This window comes from Sciurus vulgaris, assembly GCF_902686455.1.
Source record: "Sciurus vulgaris genome assembly, chromosome: 14".
In the NCBI taxonomy this organism is placed as follows: Eukaryota; Metazoa; Chordata; class Mammalia; order Rodentia; family Sciuridae; genus Sciurus; species Sciurus vulgaris.
This window is the reverse complement of record NC_136475.1, coordinates 57,841,068-57,860,896: the sequence shown is the minus strand read 5'-3', so window position 1 is coordinate 57,860,896 and position 19,829 is coordinate 57,841,068. Positions and strand designations below refer to the sequence as shown.

Sequence of the window (19,829 nt, the reverse complement as noted above, 5' to 3'; positions counted from 1 at the left end):
TCCAGCAAATTCATCTTCTTACTCTTCTCCTTGGTTACCAGAGGATGACAAAGAGATCACTGTGAGAATGAATAACTTTAGAATCTCGACTTCATTACATCACCAGTGTAACCACCTGCACTTATGGAAGCTTTGCTGAGTTGCATGCCCCAGGATGGGGTGTTATTTAAATGCCAAACATGGTGGTGGTGGAACAACCCACTCCTCATCCCGGGGAGCCTCTGCGAATTCACACGTTCATTCTAGACTGAGAAATATTCTCCTAATGCATCACGTTGATGTAACATGTCAACAACAGTCCGCTGTATTTTCTTTTGTTCACAGTTCCCAGGATGGCCTGTGGGGAAGCACTTCAGAGCAAAAATGAATGAATGGAAAGATTTGAGCATTAACTTGGAATCCCATGTTCAAAGTTTGGCTCTGATATTTAAACAGCTGTGCAACCTTGGGAGAGTTACTCTTTCCAAGTTTCAGTTGCCACAACCAAAAGAAATAAAAAGAAAAAGGGAGATCTTGGGAGTAAAGGAAGGGGATTGAGGGGGAGAAACAAGGGAGGGGAAGGGGAGGAACTGCGGAATGGAAGTGACAAAATTATGCTGTGTACATAAATGAATATACCATGGTAAGTGGTATATTTATGAAGCATCAATCAAATAAATTAAAGGAAGACCAATGGAGTAGAGGAAGGGAAACAGGATGAGGGAAAGAGGAAGCACAGGGACTGAAATGGAGCAAATCATATTCCATGCATGTATGATGACGTCAAAATGAACCCCATTATTATAACTATAATGCACTAATAAAAACATTTTTAAAAGAAAGACAAAGGAGAGTAAGAGCCTTAATGGGGTTGCTATGGTACTTAAAAGGGGCAAATGTGTGAAAAATACTTGGAACAATGTAATAAAGATAGTAGTGACAATTACAATACTTTTATGTTTTTTAAGAAGTCAGAAGTTGGAGTGGTTTCTCTCATTCTGCCTTTGGGAGCCTGAAGCACCCTGAATTAAAATAAAAGTAAAAATCTTCTTGAGGGGTAGGGAGGGAATTTCAAAATCATACTTGGCTCAGAGCTAAATATTGTTATAATGATCACAGAAAGCTTTGTGCTAAAATGACTGTGACATGGAGGAAGAAGCATCATTGGAAAGGTAAGAAGATTTGGAAAGAAAAAAAGCTTCACTGCCTACTGCTAAAATAGAGGGCTGGAATTTGGGTTAAGTCACCTTGTTGAAAAATTTGGCCCTACCCTGTTGTAAGAGAATGATCCCATGTAAGCCTGGTTCTAGTGGTCAAGATGTGCATGGCAGTCGGCTCCCTCAGATGCTACATAGAGAAAAGGTAGCTTATGGAAAGAAGGATAGGCAGAAAGATTTGTCTACTGCATGACCTCTTGACCAGAAAGGGAGAAAAGCAGAGACAGTATTGTAGCTGGACACACCTCTTTAATATCTTTAGAAATGAATGCTTCAAACACCTCTTGTGAATCCAACATTTTATATCTGCAAAACATGATGTGATACTTATTATCTTACACCAAGGTTGAGGTCACTCACATTGATTGAGCACATTCTGTGCACCAGACAGTATTGTAGATTTGTGGAAAGAGGGAGGAACAGGGCTAGCATGGTCCTGATTTTTATGAACTGTGCAATCTGTTGGAACAATAATTGTCATTTGGGTCTAGGGTGAAAACAAATATGAGGCTGTTGCTGAGGAAATGAGAGAATTACAAGGAAAAACATCTTTTGGAATTAGCTCATTTTAGGGAATTATTAGTGATGGAGCTTAGATTTGAATCTAGGGGGCTTATGCTGCTATAGACAGAGGCCCCTCAAATTATGCTGTAGTAGATGGTGAAAAGGGTAAGAAGTCATGCTCTCGTTGTCTATTGGCCTTGTTGCATCACTAGGAAGAATCAGCTGTACAGTCAAAGTGTTCTCCACTGGACTGCTTTATGGAGGACTTGATTTGTGCCAGTCAGGGTGGTAAATGCTGGGGCTACAACAATGAATATGATACATATGCTGCTTTCAAGGACTTCAACTGAGGGGTAAGAGAGAGAACTGCAGTTTGGTGTGCTATATGCAGTGACACAGGTGAAGGGTAGCTGTGGGAACCTAGAGAAAGGGGGGAGTTAGCTGAGCCCTGTGGGGTCTCAAAGACTTCTGGGAGGATATGAATCAGTGCCAGATCTTGTGGGTGCATTGCATTAAAAAAAATGGTAATGCACTATTTTTGGTAAGAGGAGTATCTCCTACCAAAACCTGCAAGTAAGAGGAGTTTTGCTATTTTCAATCATCTGCAGCAAAATCACCAGGGGTAGAGCAAGGGCATCAGGAGCTTTTGAGAACAGAGTCTGATTGCTGAGAAGGAGTCAAGTCAGAAAGGCCCTTATGGAACCCAACTGGGGAATTTGGACTTTGTCTTGGTGGAAAATAGGGGACTCTGAAAAGTTTTAAGTAAGGTGGGATGGGGAGGAGACAGAGGCAGACAGAAATCCAAGAGTCTACAGTGAGGAGGAGGACATGGTCTCTAACATCAGACAGATCTTTGCCAGGCTCCTTATAGGTCACGTGACCTCTGAACCTCAGTTTTTCTCTTTGTAAGATGAGGATAAAAACAGACTTCCTCAAATGGTTGGTGCGAGTATTTAATGAGGTAGTGCAAATACTCATGAAGTTCCCATCACAGTGCCTAACCCAGTTAGGTATTTGATATATGAAGAAAAAGTGAGTTGGAATTTTCATCACCTCTGGTTATGTTAGCAACAGCTTTTTATCCACCTACATTTTATGATCATACTTCTCAGAATAAGTAACCTTCTTAGAGATTTCAGCCTCCTTCCCCAATATCTGCTTTGTTGGCACAATTAGAAGGTCAAAAAAAAAAAAAATAAATAAATAAACAAGGGGGCAGTCACCCTGCCCTGTTCTATTTCTGTTTGAGACTGGGATAAGATGGAAACATTTTTAGTCCTGCCTACTCCCAGAGGAAGAAAACTGTGAGAGAGCAGAGCCTAGGCAAGGGGAGGGGCTTGATCCCCTCTTCATCTGTCGCCGTGCAAAATACAGCCCTGGCACTTTGTAAGCACCTATCAGTGTTGACTGGGATTATCATTGATCTAGGAGTGTGTAGAGGCCACCTGCACAACAGTAGGCCAAGGAAAAGAGTCATAGGAGAGACCTTCCTTTGTTGTAGATTTTAAAAACATGTCTGAGGAAAACTATGAAATGTTCAACTTCTGTGTTTAATGCTCACCCGTCCAGGCTTCTAGTATGGTTTTTCCAAATCAAAGCAGCCTGTTCACCTGTCACTGCACACATTTGCCTCTCTTATGTATCCTTAGTGTCATTTTGGGGAATGCTCTAGTAAATAGGGTACATCAACTAACACCTTAAATCAAACATGGCTTGCTCTGGTTCTGTGGCTTATTAGTGTAATAATAGTTTATTGACAAGTTAGGATAAAAGAAAACTGAGTTTATAAGTGAATAGTCATTTTACCTGTCCTTTCTCGGGAACTCAATCCAACTCATAGAAACTAGCAGCTGCTTCCGTTTATGTTGAGGATCAGTGAGAGCCCTAAAGAGTAGGGTTTTATTTCAGATAAATGGAGTGTCCTTATTAGAGCAACGTAGTTGAAGGGTAAGGAAAAAGTTCAATAATATCAAAAGCCCAATATATATGTACTTATGAGTTCGATTGAGTGTAGTACCCAGAAAAGCCTTTTAACCTTCTCATTCTTTGTTGTCTGTTTCTCAAACTTCTTTCCATATATGTTCCTATCTTTAGTTTCATTGTTTATTTTGCTTGACTATTCTTAAAAGTGAATTATTTCATTTCATTTCATGTTACCATTTTTTATGCACTTCCCTGGGCTATATTTTGTATCACATTGATACCCAGTTTAGCAGGTAGAAAACCCAACACAAAGGAGAGTTATGGGATTATTTTAAGGCAATATGAAGTGGAACCACAGCTTAATTGCTTAGCAAATATGACTAAGCAATGGTTTAGGAACCAGAATGAGATGAACGGGACCTAGTTGACTTTAACACTTGGAGAAGTGCAAGCAATCAGGCATAGCTGGTATAGCCCATAGCCATGCGGCATCTCTTAGAAAATGTTGATTTCCTGGTGGTTGGGTAGCGAGAGAATGCCCCTAGGAACATGATTTGTGTTGGGATGACTGGAGGCAAATGAGCCAAAGGAGAAGCTAGGAAGATGTGGAGCTGTGGATCCACTCCCAAGCAGTGGGCCTGGGTCTAATCACCAGCAGAGAGGGACCTGAGGCAGAAGGTGATGGGGAAGTTTCAGTGGAGACAAGGGGCCATGGAGGGAGGACTGAGTGGAGCAGCAGGGTGGGGGGAAGGGGTGTTTCAGTGACATAACCAAGGCAGGAGACTTCCTGTGCAAGGCTGCTTGAACAGGGAGAAAAGACACTCTATCCCACTTCTCAGTTCCAAAGGAGGCAGAGCGCCAGTTGTGCCTTGAGTGACAGAGGTTCCTGCACCCCTGCTCCTCTCAGCAGTGGGATTGGAGAGGTGTCATGTGAAGTGGCTTCATGGGCTCTAAACATCAGTGAGAAGGATAGGACTGCTTCTAAACACATGTGACGCATCTCCAGGAATTTCAGTGTAACTCAACAGGGAGGTGAAGTCTGACATTACTGGGGAGTGGGGCAAGAAGTCATGAACTTTGTAATTTACTGTTACTTCAGAGTGATTTGTTATTACCATGCTGCTACTGTATACATTTACATATCTGGGTAGCTAACATTCAGTGAGGAAATAACACTTTGGCCAAACATTGAGACAAGAAGCATAGTTTTGTTCATTTAGGTTTGTTTTTTGCTTTTAAAAAAAAAAAAAAAATTCCAATCATCTTCTCTTCTTTAAAAACTTCCATGATGGAAAACAAAATTATTTCCTTAATTTCCCTTTCAAACTCATCAATTAAATTTACTTCACACCTGCACAATTTTGTTTCTTTCCTTTTCCTTGTTGTGCAATGACACTTTTTAAATCACTGGTTGGTTTTGTTTTGTTTGACCAAATCTGTTAGCACTGAATTACCTTACAGGAGTCTTGTGCAAATATTATATAAACATTTATAATAGATTGCCACTAAAGTACCAGGTAGCATTTATCATCCTAGGACCTGCTCCCTTTGCAGTTATGATTCTGAGGCAATTTTCAACCTAAGACAAGTAGACGGAAGTATTAAAGTGGAGCAAGGTGCCCAGACTCAGGATTGTGTCCCATTTCACACAGAGCTATGTGAGCCTGCATGTGGTACAACCTGAACTTCAGTCTCCCCATCTGCAGACTGGGGCTAAGGATAGTCTCCCTATTAAGGACACTGTGAGGGTTAAATGAGAGACTGAGATCACAGCATGTGGCAGTGACAGGGACCTAGGGAAGCTCAATGATGGCTCTTGAACATGGCTCAATGAACAAGGGAATGGTTATAGTCCTGTGCTCTAGGTTCAGATTTTAACTTCCTAAGTCAGCATGGAAGTAAAATTCATTATGAATCAAAATTGAGGAAAAATGTATTATGTTTTCCTGTGGATGATACTGATGAATTTTAGTTTCTGTCCAGGGACAAGATAGTCTTTTTAGCTGACACTTTAAAATAAGTCAGGGGAGAATCTAACACTTTGACTTGTATGGATCCACTGATGTAGCATTGTGTTCTTGAAAGGGCTAGTGTTTGTTGGTTTTAATTGCACTCTGCAGCATTCTAGCCAACTCTGAAATCGAGAGATCCTGTGCTATAGTTAAATTAGGATGGGCATGTAGACAGACACACTTTCTGGCATCAAATCCTGTCTTGGTGACGTATCAGTTATATCTTGAACATAATTTAAGTCTTTTCTGAGCCTCCCTTTACTGTACAAAAAACTGCAGTGTCACCACCCAACCCCACCTGCCTTACAGGTTTTTTGAAAGGGCCTATCACAGCTGCTGGCCAGTAGCAGATGCCAAGCACATCCTGGTTTCCTTTCCACTTTCATATTTTAAATTCTAAACCAATATTAAGGCAGATTAATCAGGTATTAGATTGTGAAAGTGCAATGCATTGTGATATACTAAGGGGGCACTTGGGAATTTGGGTTTTTCTTCACCAGGAACTAGAAGTTCCTTTGAGACTTCCAGACAGCGAGAGAGGATGCACCAAATCATTCTGCCTTAGGTGGTCATCCTTTGATGGAGGAATTGGTAAAGCTTGGGTGTAGTGTTGGATGTATGTAGTCAGTGCAATGCTTGTGTGTGGGGAAACAAGGTGCTATTATTTACAAAGCAGGTTCTACATGCCATTCACTGCCAAGTGATTTCCAAGAACTAGTTTTGGTTTTCACAGCAACCTTGGATTCACAGTCTGCTTCATCATTTATGAAGTGTACACTTTTGGACAAATCATTTAACCTTTCTCACCTTTGATGTTCTCCTTGGTACAGAATAATAACCTCTACCTTATACACTGTGAAAACCAAATGAGATAATGCCAAGGTGCTTTCTAAATGGTGAGGTGCATGGTAAATATCACCTATTGTTTTAAAAGAAAATAACTTGCAGGCACAGAAATCTGACTGCTTTTGATATTTCTAAAAGCACCTAATATCATGCATTTCTATAGGAAGAGTGGTATAAAAAAGGGCTAACTCATTTATTTTGGGTCTACTATATTCCAGATGTTTTGTGGGGTCTTTTGCTTGTGGGCAGAGTATCAGTGGTAGATTCTATATAGCTGTATAGCTTCCTATTTATGTTGTCATCTTTAATACCACAGAACATATGAAAAAAGAAGCTTGGGGAAGAGCTTCATGCATAGCAATCTTAATCCCGGCATTGGAGTCTGATATAGGAAGGCCTGCAAAACCACATCAAAGTCCCCAAGTTTTTCATTTTTAATAACAAAGATTTTTTTTCTTTAGAAAAAAATGTCCATAAGGTAATATCTCTTCTCTGTCTCATCCCTTTATGGTGAAGACAAAAAAATAAACATCCTTTCTCTTGATCATGATGTTTTTTTCCAGTTATTTATTTATTTATTTGAGAAAATTGTCCTCCAAAGCACTTCAATCAAATCTCCTTTTGTGTTTCCCCTCCCCAATGTCTGCTCAGCCAGGCGACACGCATGCCACTGCAAATTGCTCATAACTAAAGAATCAGAATCCTTGCTGTAGCTTATTTTCTTTTATCCACTTTTTGGTACTTTCAAAATCCTAATACTGATGGCATGAGAGGTGAACTTTTTTCTTTCTTAGCTTTGGTATAAAATATGCTCTGCCTAAAGCATGCTCTGAGCATTTTTTCTTTGTACCTTCGAGATGGAAAGAAAGAGCCGAAACAGACTGACAGACCCACCCGGCATGTTCCTGACTTATAGGGAGTGAGCTGGTAACTCACTGATTTTGCTGACAGAACTGTCACTCTCTTGATGCATGGGGGGCAGGGGAGAGGATAGCTCTGGCTCTCTCTAGGAAGGAAATCCGCAGGGTTCCCACAAACTTGCAAAGCAGTGAGTCTACTTCTGTGGGTACAGCAGTTGGAGCCTCTTTTGACTTATCTCTTGTTCTCAACCTTTATTATCCAAAATCTGATCACTTCTTTCTTGGACATGTATCTTGTATCCACCTTACTTCTCTATTTTTTGTTTTATTCTGGTCCAGAGTCTTGTTTATCTCATGATCGAATAACTGTAAAGGCTTCCACTCTGCCTCCATTTCACAGATCTTTTCCCTCTTCAAATTCATTTTGGACACCTACCTTCAAAAGAATGCTCTGAAAACATGACTTTCCATTCCAGTTCCAGGACTTACTATGGATTTCCATTGTCAATTATATTGAATTTATAATCCTTTGTCTCACTTTTAAGTAAAGTAAAGAGAGCTCAGTAAAGAGGGCTCAAATCTGCTAAAAATTAAGTTTCCGTCTTGGGGTTGCATTCTTGGCCTTGCCAAATCTTGGTTCTTTGTCTTTGGGAGGTCCTCTCCCCTCTCTGAATCTCCACTTCTACATTTATAAAATGAAGATTGTCATAGACACATTGGGTTCTATATGCCTAGTTCACAATGATCCACTTTTCACAAAATCATAGCATTCACCTCTTCCCATTTCCCTATCCCCTCTCCTTCATTCATTTTCTCTACATTTCAATTTGGGATTTAAAAAAAAAATTCAGGGAATAAAAGAAGCTAATGGCTTACTTGAGTCATGTAGTCTATCTTCCCACATTAAGTCTATAAACTCTGATTTAAAAGGAATCAAGTCTCTTCCAGCAAAGTTTGTATATCAGAGACCTCCATCCAGAGTTGCTTTCTAAGGGAGGGTGTGGGAGGGGGAGAAGGGAACCAGCAGAGACACTGGGACTATGCCAAAGAAAGCCAAGAAGAAGGACGGAGAATGCTGACGATAAAATGAACAGATCCAGCAAAGGTATCAACAAACAGGTATCAGCAAAGGGAGGGTCCTTCCTGTACTATCGCTAGATGTGCTAGGGTACATGGCTTTTAGTGTAACATTCTAAGGACAAAAGATGAACAAAAGTTTAGTGTGGGTAGAATTAGAAAACAAGGGTGTAATTAAATACCCAAATCATAATCTTTGGCCTAAGGAATAATTTTTGAAGACTTAAAGCTCTGTCTTCCTTAGGATTAAATCTAACTCATGGTTTTTAATTCTGCTAGCCCTGTTTCTCCAGGATTCTTCCTAATCCTGATACATGGAAACTCCATTTTTCTAGTTGTTCAGGTTTATAACCCTATAGTCATCTTTGACACTATTTTCTCCTTCTATCCCACATTCAATTTGTCAGAAGTCTCGTTTTCTGTACTCTCAAAATATAACCAGAAACTGATTACTTCTTACCACTTCTACTGTGGTTACCTTCATGTGATCCATCATCTCCTTTTCAATGGATTATTTTAATAGCCTCCTAAATGGTTTTCCTGGATGTCATGACTTTCTCTATTCTTAATTCTTTTAAAGCTTAAATCTGATTTACATCCTTTCAATTATTTCCCATCTCTCCATGAAGAAGATCTAGTGTCCTCACAAGTGTCTACAAGCCCTTCATTACATGAAACCTCTTACTCTCCAACTTACTTTACACTAAGCCCCCTTCGTGTATTTCACTCATGGGATTCTTCGCTTTTCCTTGTACATGCAGATGTGTTTCTACCCCAAATTTCTGCTCTTGTGTATTCCTGTCCCAGAACGATCTAACTCTAGATGTTCCATGATTCATTCCTTCACTGTATTTAGGTCTTTATTGAGGCTATGGTTTGGATGTGTGATGTTCCCCAAAAGCTCACGTGTGAGACAGTGCATGAAGGTTCAGAGGAGAAAGGATTGAGTGGAAAGTCTTAACCCAATTAGTGAATTAATCCCCTGATAGGGATTAACTGAGTGGTAACTGAAATGGTAGGGTGTGGCTGGAGGAGGTAGGAAGTGGGGCATGGCTTCGGGTATACAGTTGTATCTGGGGAGTGTCGTTTCTCTCTCTGCTTTCTGATCAACATGTTATCTTTCTGATAACAGACCTAGTCTAGAAAACTGTGGATGACTGGTGAGTTCAGTAAACCTTTGTCTTTTGTCCTCTATGAGCAGTACCTAGAAAGCAAGCTGTCAGTAAAAACACACTGGATCCTCTAGCTTGGTTCTGCTACCTCTTATTCATAATAGGCTAGAAGAAAGGCATCAGAGTCACTTCCCTCTGTCATACTCTTCTGCCATGATGTCCTGCCTCACCTGGAGCCCTGAGTAATACAGCTGGCCTATGGACTAAGACCTCTGAAACATGAGCCCTCAAATAAACTTTTCCTCCTTTAAAATTGTTCTGGTCAGATTTTTTTAGTTATAGTAGCAAAAAAGCTGACTAAAGCAATCGAGTTGCCTTCTTATCTGCTGGCCTCCCTGACCAGCACAATCTACCATGTCTCATAATCCCTATTTTCTTCTTCTACTTTTTTTAGAATATATCACCACCTAATATATTATATATCTGATCTACTTTTTTCCCATTATCAGTCATCTCCTGTAGAATATAAATTCCATAAGAGCTTATCATCTCTTCCTGTAGTCTGCTTTGTTTTCTGCTGTGTCTTCAGCATATAAAACAATATCTGGCACATAATAGGTAATTGATAATTACTGAATGAATGAATTGGTTCCTAGCGATATTTGCTTTCTTCTTTCCTTAGAATATAACTTTGAATTACTTGAAGAATTTGAAGACCATTGCTGCCTCAAATTTGTAGGACTGTTGGTTTTAAACTTTGAACTTAGATAAAAAAAGTCAAGAAGGATTATACACTTACATTTGAAGTGGACCTCACTCTCCAGTATTCCCACTGGATGAGTGGTACAGATGAAATGTCAGTTGTTAACAGACCTAGTCTAGAAAACTGTGGATGACTGGTGAGCTCAGTTAACCTCTGTCTTTTGTCCTCTATGAGCAGTACCTAGAAAGCAAGCTGTCAGTAAAAACACACTGGATCCTCTAGCTTGGTTCTGCTACCTCTTATTCATAATAGGCTAGAAGAAAGGCATCAGAAAGAGAAGCAGGATTCTACTATCCATGGGGAATTCCTAGAATCACAACAGAGCTATAAGGGGTCTCTTAAAGTGGCAAACTTGGAAAAACAATGAACTTGATAGGAAACAAGTTCTCATATTAAATAGTTGAATGATCTCAGACATAGTTAATTCCTAGAACTCAAGTTTTCCCTCTATTTAATGGGGCTCAAAGGGACTTTAGGGATCACTGTGTTCAATTCCATCACTTTATAGAGGAACAAACTGAGGCTCAGAGATGATTTTCCTAGATTGTATAATGATGTACTGTGGGTGTCAGATACACACCCAGGTCTTTTCGCTCACTTTCTGGCCTCATTCCACCAAGCTGCTTGATCTCCTTGCCCTAGGACATACCCCTCAGGAGGTGGTCAGGTTGCAAGCTATAGATATGACCTACAACCTGCAAGGAGGCATCTATTTAATATTCTAATATTTCTTCTCACTGAATTAATCAGAGAAAAAGAGGGTCCACTTCTGTCAGGCTGGTAGAGAAAGGGTGGTGTCATGGTTTTGATATGAAGTATCTCCCTAAAAACTCATGTGTGAGACAATGTGAGACGGTCTAGAGGGGAAATGATTGGATTATGAGACGTGAACCTAATCAGTGCATTAATCCACTGATGTAAATTAACTGTAGCAGGTAGGGTATGGCTAGATAAGGTGAGTCATTGGAGGCAGGCCTTTGGGGTTTATATTTTGTCTGTGAGAAGAGAACTCTTTCTCCGCTTCCTGGTGCCAGGCTCCCAGCTGCTTTCCTCCATCATGCTCTTCTGCCATGACATTCTGCCTCACCTCAAGCCCTGAGGAATGGAGTCATCCATTTATGGACTGAGACTCCTGAAACCATGAGCCTCAAAATAAACGTTTCTTCCTCTAATTGTTCTTGTCAGGTCCTTTAGTCACAGCAGAGTATAAGCTGACAAACGGGTGGGTAGCTAAAAATGGGTTTGCGTAAACTCAGTGGAAATATTTGTGAAAGAAAAGAAAAAATAATTTTGGATGAAAGAGTATTGAGATGGCAAAATAATTGAAATATCTGAACATGTAAAAGAGTAGAGATAAGAATTAGCATTAAAAGTGAATTATAGAGAAGAAAAGGAATTAAAAATGGAACAAGTATATATGTTTAATTTGCAGTATTCATTAAAAATGAATAACTTGGTAATGTTCATAATATTCATTCTGTCTTTTTCCTGGACTACTTTATTTCTCCCTTAATGACCACCACCATAAAACACACACACACACACACACACACACACACACACACACACACACACACCTCTCTTCACCTTCCCTTATCTGAATTATTCAAGGCACAGCTCTTTTGACATCCATACTATGAAGTCTTCCTTCTGCAGCCCAACACTCACTGATACGTGCCTCCTCTAAATTCCCATAAGACTTACATATCTTCCGTGGCACTTTTGATTTGTGCCTAACTTATCCTGGAACACAGATTTGTGTCTACTTAGTCTTTCTGTGTTTCATGGTGACTACCTCAGTGCAGGCTTGGTAGACATTCATTGAATGAATAAGTGCATGACTAGGAGCATTTTCTTACAGCAATAAAGATAAAATTACAATAATTTATAATCAGTAATATGCAAACACATGAACTAATGGAGCAATGCTGAGAAAACAGTCTGAAAATTTTGTACTATCTAATAAAGTTATATTATATGCTAAAGAAAGGAACACAGTATCAAGGGTAAATACAAAAGAGTAACAGAAACCTAAAATCTGAGCAATCTGAGGCTTGGAAAAAATGCTAAGACCTACAAAGAAGACCTTTTGTCTATATTCAGAAGAAAAGTCAAGGATGGCCAGTCTGCTACACCTAATGCTCACAGATGACGAGGGACACTGGAGTACCTGTCTTCTTAACTTCTGCCTTCTTTATCAAGGAGAATTGTCTTGGAAAGTGTTGATCTTTTGTCATTTTGGAGTTGAAGTTCAATGTAGCAGGGGAAGGGAAGGGAGAAGGTATCTGTGTCTAGACAGATGAGTGACATCTCAGAGTTCTGGAAAAACCTGAATAAGCAGATAGGAAACTCCTTAATCTTTGAAGAATTATGAAGAATAGCAATGATATTAGAAGACTGTAATGTAACGCATAATTGCCCAATTTTTCAGAAAAATGGAAAACAGATTCTGAAAACTGTAGATCAGAAAATGTAGTGTTAATTCTATTACCAATTTCTTAATGCTCTTAATTTCACATTTACATCCCAAATGGTGATTCTACTTGGGATAGGATGATTAGATCCCCCTCTATGTTTTGGGCTAGGTGAAGGTACTCAGTCCTCACTTATGGGAGCTGCAAACCTAGAGGTGGTTGAGTCTTTTAGTGTACAAGGCAGGAAATTAGCCCCATGTCAGAACTCTTGGTCATTTTGGAGATAAGGATACAGCATGGTGTCCAGCACTGACAAGTACCTCTAAGCCCAAGGCAATAATTGAACATTTTAATAGTAGGGGGTTATGTTTTGAAATGAAAGGATAAATATAGATATGAGATGACATTATCTTTTAAAGTTTTTACCTATGGTATTCTCATAAATATAAATTAGAACCTCAACACTTGTACAAATTTTGTACAGTGTGATCTGAAAGGTCCTACTGAGGCTGAACTTGAGGAAACTGAGAGATGTATAATCTGGATATTTAAAAATGTTAATTCAGGACATTGGGGCAGTTTATAGTTTTAAGTTCGCAAAAGGGGAAATATGCTTGTCTTTCTTCTGTTTCTCCATTTTCTTAAATTTAGTTATTTTTCTTTGTTATAAGTTCTTACTTAAGTTATGCTATAAACGCTTTTCCTTAGCTGTCTGTGGTCTGGAGATGGTGAAGAAATGTATCTTGAGGTCTTGCTTCCTGTTTCCAAATCCTAGATGTACCACGTAGGTTGTTTACTTAATTGCTTCATGCCTCTGTTTCTATTGGCATGAAGCAAATTAAGCAAATGTGTTGTTAAGAGGAATCAATGAGATGAGGCAAGTGACCCTGGGAGCTACACCTGACATACAGTATGTACCCAACATGCATGAGCCCAATATGCATGTATTGTCATGCCTGTAATCTCAGTTGTGTTCCTTTTTTGCTATCTGTCCTTGAGTAAGTCACTTAATCTGTTTCCTCAATGGTCAGGAAGCCTGGATTCCCTGATTACTTGGGCCTTGATTATCTGGTGAATGGAACATCTTGGCCTTCCTTCTGGCTTCATAACCAAGACCTGTCAGTTCATGAATGCTCTATTCAATTTAGTTCAATCCAATTCAACTCATCAGTTCCATTTAGTGCAGGTTATTAATTATAATTATTCAAAAATATCTCCTGAGATCTAAGACACGCATAACACTCAGCAGACCTAAGACAAATAGAAATGAGGCATGGGGATCCCTGTTTCTGAGGTTCTTACAAATTTGAATGCTTTCTATAGCTGCACCTCTTTCTTGGGAGAAAATAAGAAAGGCTCTATCCTCCTAGGGGCTTAAAGGACTTTTTCTTTAAACAATCTTGAGAAAAACAACATCTAGCCAGTTGCTGGGAAATGTGCTTATGATAACAAAGTGTTTCTAATTATTCCCTCCTTGAGGGGGAAGTTCCTAAAAGCTGGCAAGCCTTCCCCCTGAGGCTGCAGCAGACAAACTACTCAACTTTGGTGAAAACAAGAGGGTGGCTGTTGCAGGGTTCAAACAACAGCAAAATAAACAAAGCCCCAATTATGATTCGAGGGAGGTAGATGGGCTTTTCTATTTAGTCAAAAGGAATTGATTTCCCCTGGAGTGTCACTTACACATAATGATTATTGGAAGGGAGACAACTTAAGGAGAGCAATGCAAAAATGAAATGAGGTGGGCTGCTGATCTTGACTGCTTACCTTGAAGGCAGAGTTAGAAAAATAAAATAAATGGGAAGGCAGGATGTTTGCAACATTTTATTGATATTCACTTTTTTATACTCACTCTTTCATTCATTATTATTTTCTTTGTTTAAAGAAAGATGCACACTTGAGGATCAATAAACAAAATGGTAAATTCAAGTTAACTTTGGGGAAAGTTATCTATATTTAATTGGGGCCTACTCACTTCTATGTGTAAAAGACTAAATTAACCCAATGTTTAAGTATGTTTCTCTTGAAGGAAGTCTTTATTTTGGAAATCATGTTGCTTCAGATCCAAAGATTTTCTAGGCATATTGTGATCTCAGTCAGTCCCTTCTCAAGGCAGTTAAAATAAATTAATGAAAAATCAGGTTTTCCTGCGTATATCTGGTGTGGCAGGAGGGCTTCCGACCTTTCAGCTCAGAGGAGGTCCCGAATCTGGGTTCATCCGACACCAGCAATCTACTCTACGCCACCCAAGCTCAACCCCAGTGAGATCAAAGTCCTGTACCCGAGGTGCACTGGTGGCAGCGAGGACAGTGCAACGTCTGCCCTGGCCCCCAGGATCGGCCCCCTGGGTCTGTCTCCAAAAAAGTTTGTTTTTGACATTGGCAAAGCAACTGCAGATTGGAAGAGTCTGAAGATTATAGTGAAACTGACCATTCAGAGCAGACAGGCCCAGATTGAGGTGGTACCTTCTGCCTCTGCTCTGATTCTAAAAGACCTCAAGGAGCCACCAAGAGACAGAAACAGAAAAACATTAAACACATTGGAAACATCACTTTTGATGAAATTGTCTACGTTGCCCAACAGATGCGTCATTGATCTTTAGCTAGAGAACCTTCTGGCACCATTAAGGGGAATCTGGGGACTGCCCAGTCTGTGGGCTGTAATGTCCATGGCCGCCACCCTCATGACATCATAGATGATATCAACAGTGGTGCAATGAAGTGCCCAGCTAGTTAAGAAATACATGAGACAATATTTTAATAAAGGATCATCTGACAAAAAAAAATCACTTCTATGCTAAAATATTTCTAGTGATTCAAGTCATTTATTTTTCTCAATTGCAAACTAAGGCAGGATCTAATTTGATCTATATTCAGTCATAGAGTTTTTAAAGCCATTTAGTGCATCTCACAAAGTTTTTCTCAAGTTTACCTTACTTCTTTCTATATAAACCTTCACAAACCATTAAAAAAGAACTGCTTTGTTTCCTATTGGATAATCCTGAATTTTCCAGAATGGAAATACTTCAACTTCCTCCCTTCCACCCATGTGCTATACTTGGTACATTTCCAGAACTGAAAGTTGTAATTTAAAGGCAATGCTTTCTCATTCAGAAGTAAAAGTTATGTCTTTGATTTGCTGCTATAGGACTAGCTCTCTAGGTGTTCTTTCTGCCTATTGCACTTTTGTCTCACAAACATATATTTAAATTCTTTTATACCCAGCACATGTCTCACCTCAAGGAAGTGCTATACTACATTTATCCTAGTGTAGGTACCTCGTCCTTCAAAGGACTTCTGCAGGACTTGAATACTGTCCTTATCCTAATGTTATCACATGATACATTAGAAAGTCTTGTTCTCTTTATCTGTGTCTGTACAAATGTGTGCCTACTCTCTTTAGGTGCACTAATAGGTGACTGAGAATAGTGATGAATACCTGTAATCCCAGCTACTCAGGAGGCTAAGGAAAGAGGATTGCAAGTGTGAGGCCAGCTACAGCAACTTAGTGAGACCCTGTCTCAAAATAAAATGAAAAGGACTGGGGATGTAGCTTAGTGGCTAAGCACCCTGGGTTCAATTCTCAGTACTGCAGCAGGGGCGGGTGGGCAAAGGGTCTGTGTGTCAGGGCCTGTACCCTTGGTTCTTATATCCCAGCAAATTGCTGTATACACTGAAAGTGTTCAATAAAGATGTGCTGCCTATAGTTATGGGTTTTGGATGATGCATGGCTTTGTTTAGAGTCTGTGATTTGCTGTTGAAGATGCTGAACTCAGGATTTTGATATAACTTTTGACTTGTTTTCCATTTGGTACAACTGCACACTCTTTGTTGCTGAAATTACTTCAACTGAATGGTCAGGATTGTAAATACACAGAGAGAAGGTCATTTTGTCTCTATTCTGCTCAGGAGAAAATAAATCTGCTCTTTTCCTTTGTTCTAACAAACTGAAGCAACCCTAGAAAGCATCCTTTCAGTTGTAATTCCCTTTCCACATGCTTTGCTCGCCATATCACAGTGTTTAAGAAACTGTAGTGCCTGCCAAGAAGAGCAGTTAGTGGTCTTATTTTGTAGGTGATAGAGTCATTACCATTCACTAGACCAATATTTAGGATATGTGTACTGAATTATTTAAAATGAATAACGCACATGGAAAACATTAAAGTAAAAAATGGGATGAATAACTTTATTGTGATAACATTTATTTCTTCCTGCCTTGCCCAACTGTTTTCTTTTGTTCAAGGGCACACCAAGAACTTTGGAGATGATCATTCTGGGTGCCTGCCTACTCTGCTTCTTTCAGACATAGCCCTCTTCTGCTTTTCTTGGTCAAGAACATGGTGGTGGGATTGACTTCCAGCATGACAGTGTGAGGAAACCAGCTGCTGGGCTCCATGGTGAAACAGATGAAAATCATAAAAACAAACCAAAAAACCTATTTAGAACTTCTGGAAATGGCCCCTAAAGCAGTGTTTTCAAGAATTTAGAAAAATGCAGTGAAAATAAAATAAGGGTCTGTGGTATTTGAACCAGGACCACTGGCTCATCCTCCCCTCTGACCTCTCCCCTCTGACCTCATCAAGAACAGAGGGTTCTCTTTCTCCTCTCTCTCTTAGCTCACAAGAGGGACGGGACATCAGCATTTCTCATCATAGCACCAAACTCCTGTTGAGGAGGCTAAGTTTTGGGAAAGTGTGGTTAAGAGGTAGGGTAGGGACTCACTTCTTTTTGCAATATCACCTTGGTGTGCCCCACTGAAAATACCAGGGCCCTGATAGCTCTTGCCCCAGTTAATGGGACAGGTGTTCCAGTCCTGGAGAATCAAACGAGGAAGATCTTGGGCCCCACACCCTGTTCACTGAGCACTCAGCTACTAGAGTGGTGTATCAGAGAGAAGCCTCTTATCGAACCCATACCCCAGATCCAGAGCCCTGGTTCAGAGATTTTTCCTCAAGGGAGAAGCAGGCTATAAAATAAATTGTGATACTGGTACTTTTAAAAAAAAATTTCCCAGTATAGTTGACTTCATGCACATAACATTTTAAAGGCAGTAGAACACAGTGAAGTTAAGCCTAGGAGCACTCTCAGGAACAGTGGAGGTTGTGGTGAAAGGCAATTGGGAGATTCATAGACCTAATGAAACTCTAGTGCAGGCCAGTTAGTTTGTAGGATGGGACTAGGAAAACAAGACAGCTAGAAGGAGCCATTGTAGGGTCTGAATAAATATCAAATTCTGACTTTGGAAATGATTTCTTTGAAGAAGCAACAATTGGATTGGATTATTTTATAGAGAACTTTATGTCCTAAAAAATTATTGAAAGACTAGCACAATCTGCCTACAAATACTGAAGTTTAACAGCTTGTATGAACCTTGAAAATATTATGCTAAATGGAAGAAGTGTGTAATAAAAGATTTCATATTGAGTGACTCCATTCATGAAAGTTCAGACTAGAGAAATAATTTACAGACAAAAAGTAGATGAGTGCTTGCTTAGGGTTAGGTAGATTGTGGGCAGGGTGAGGGGTGATAGTTAATTTGTATGAGTTTTCCTTTTGGGTTGCTAAGAATGTTTTAAAATTGTGGTGATGATCACATCTATCTTTGAATATACTAAAAACCATTGAAATGTACACTTTAAATGGGTAAATTGGTATATGAATTATCTCTCAATTATTTTATTTAAAAAATAGGCTAAAGTAAAAACATCAGGAGTAGAATTTCATGCTCATAATGTCTTGAGTGTAAAAGGCACTATGTATAGTTGACAGAGGAGGGTTAACTTTGCATTGTGGGAGCAGAGAGGTATGTTTTATCTGCCTCAGAAGCATTTTTTTCTTATTTTTTTCTTTTTTACAGACTGCATTTTGATTCATTGTGTACAAATGGGGTACATCTTTTCATTTCTAGGGTTATGCACAATGTAGAATCATACCATTTGTGTAATCATACATGTACTTAGGGTAATGATGTCTGTCATGTTCCATTTTCCATACTCCCCCTCTCATTTCCCTCTACATAAACTAAAGTTCCTCCATTCTTCTCTCACTCCCCACCCCTGACCCCAATTATACATCATCATCCACTTATCAGGGAAAACATTCAGCCTTTGGGTTTTTAGGATTAGCTTATTTCACTTAGCATGATATTCTTCAATTCCATCCATTTATCTGAAAATGCCATAATATTTTTCTTCTTTATGTTTTAGCTTTTCTTTTCTTTTTTGTAACTGGGGATCAAACCACCCAAGGCTTCACACATGCAAGGTAAGCCTTTACCACTGAGCTATAACCTAGCCCATGCTTCAGAATCTTGGAAATTGCAGGCTTAAAGTTTTTGGCTTTGGAAACAGAGGATAGGCACTGCCTTTAATTACCTGTATGACCTTAGACAAGTCATTTCATCTCACTAGGCTTCATTTTTCTTTTCTAAAACAAGGGAAGAGAAGTAGTATATACTGCCTCAAGTTCATCTAGCAAATCATATCTGATTTGAAGGGCAAGGTGGGTTTGCAGAGAAGATGGCCTACATAGGATTTTAAAAAGCAATTTTTGTGTCTACCATTTCTTTCTCAATATACATACTGCCTTTATTTATTAACCCTTTGGTTCCATTGGGTACTTATGAAGTCCCATTTACCAAAACATGTTCTTTGTGAATCATGTCATATCCATTTCTTGAAGTGTGTTCTATAAATCATGGGTTGGGCAAATTGGAAAGCCTCTGAGAGTCTTTAGTACATTATGTGCATATGAATCTCTAGAACTGGGGATATACTGTGCAGTATTTTCCAAACTGATTTCACCATGGAATTATTTTTTTTATGTAAGGTCTTATGGAAATAGGGCTGTGAGAAATATACATTTTAAAAAGCCAAAGAAAAGGGTTAGCCGTTAAAAACTTACGAATCCCATCTCACCAGTAGGACTTATATTTCAATTTCAGAGACTTAGAAATTAGAGAAATCTTTAAGGTTCTAAGGATAGGCTTATTAATGATGGTATTGTGACAAGTAGTAGAAGAGATATTTTCAGGCAACTGAACCTCCTTGGTGCCTCACATATCCTATTATATAGAAAGCTGTGGGCTTGTTAGAACAGCCTTGGCCTACATGTTAAATCACATCCA

At 39.4% G+C, this 19,829-nt stretch overlaps 1 protein-coding gene and 1 pseudogene across 3 annotated transcripts in view; one reads left to right on the top strand and one right to left on the bottom strand.

Annotated features, from left to right (window-relative positions):
• Positions 1-19,829, bottom strand: part of FSHR (follicle stimulating hormone receptor) — a gene marked incomplete at both ends in the record, with an annotated part of 150,949 nt that overhangs the window by 117,856 nt on the left and 13,264 nt on the right. The gene's annotated exons all lie outside the window — the stretch shown is intronic.
• On the top strand, positions 1,126-15,460 carry LOC306644541 (large ribosomal subunit protein uL11-like; annotated as a pseudogene). Its single transcript has 2 exons — positions 1,126-1,151; positions 14,874-15,460. The product of its transcript is annotated as a large ribosomal subunit protein uL11-like (transcript).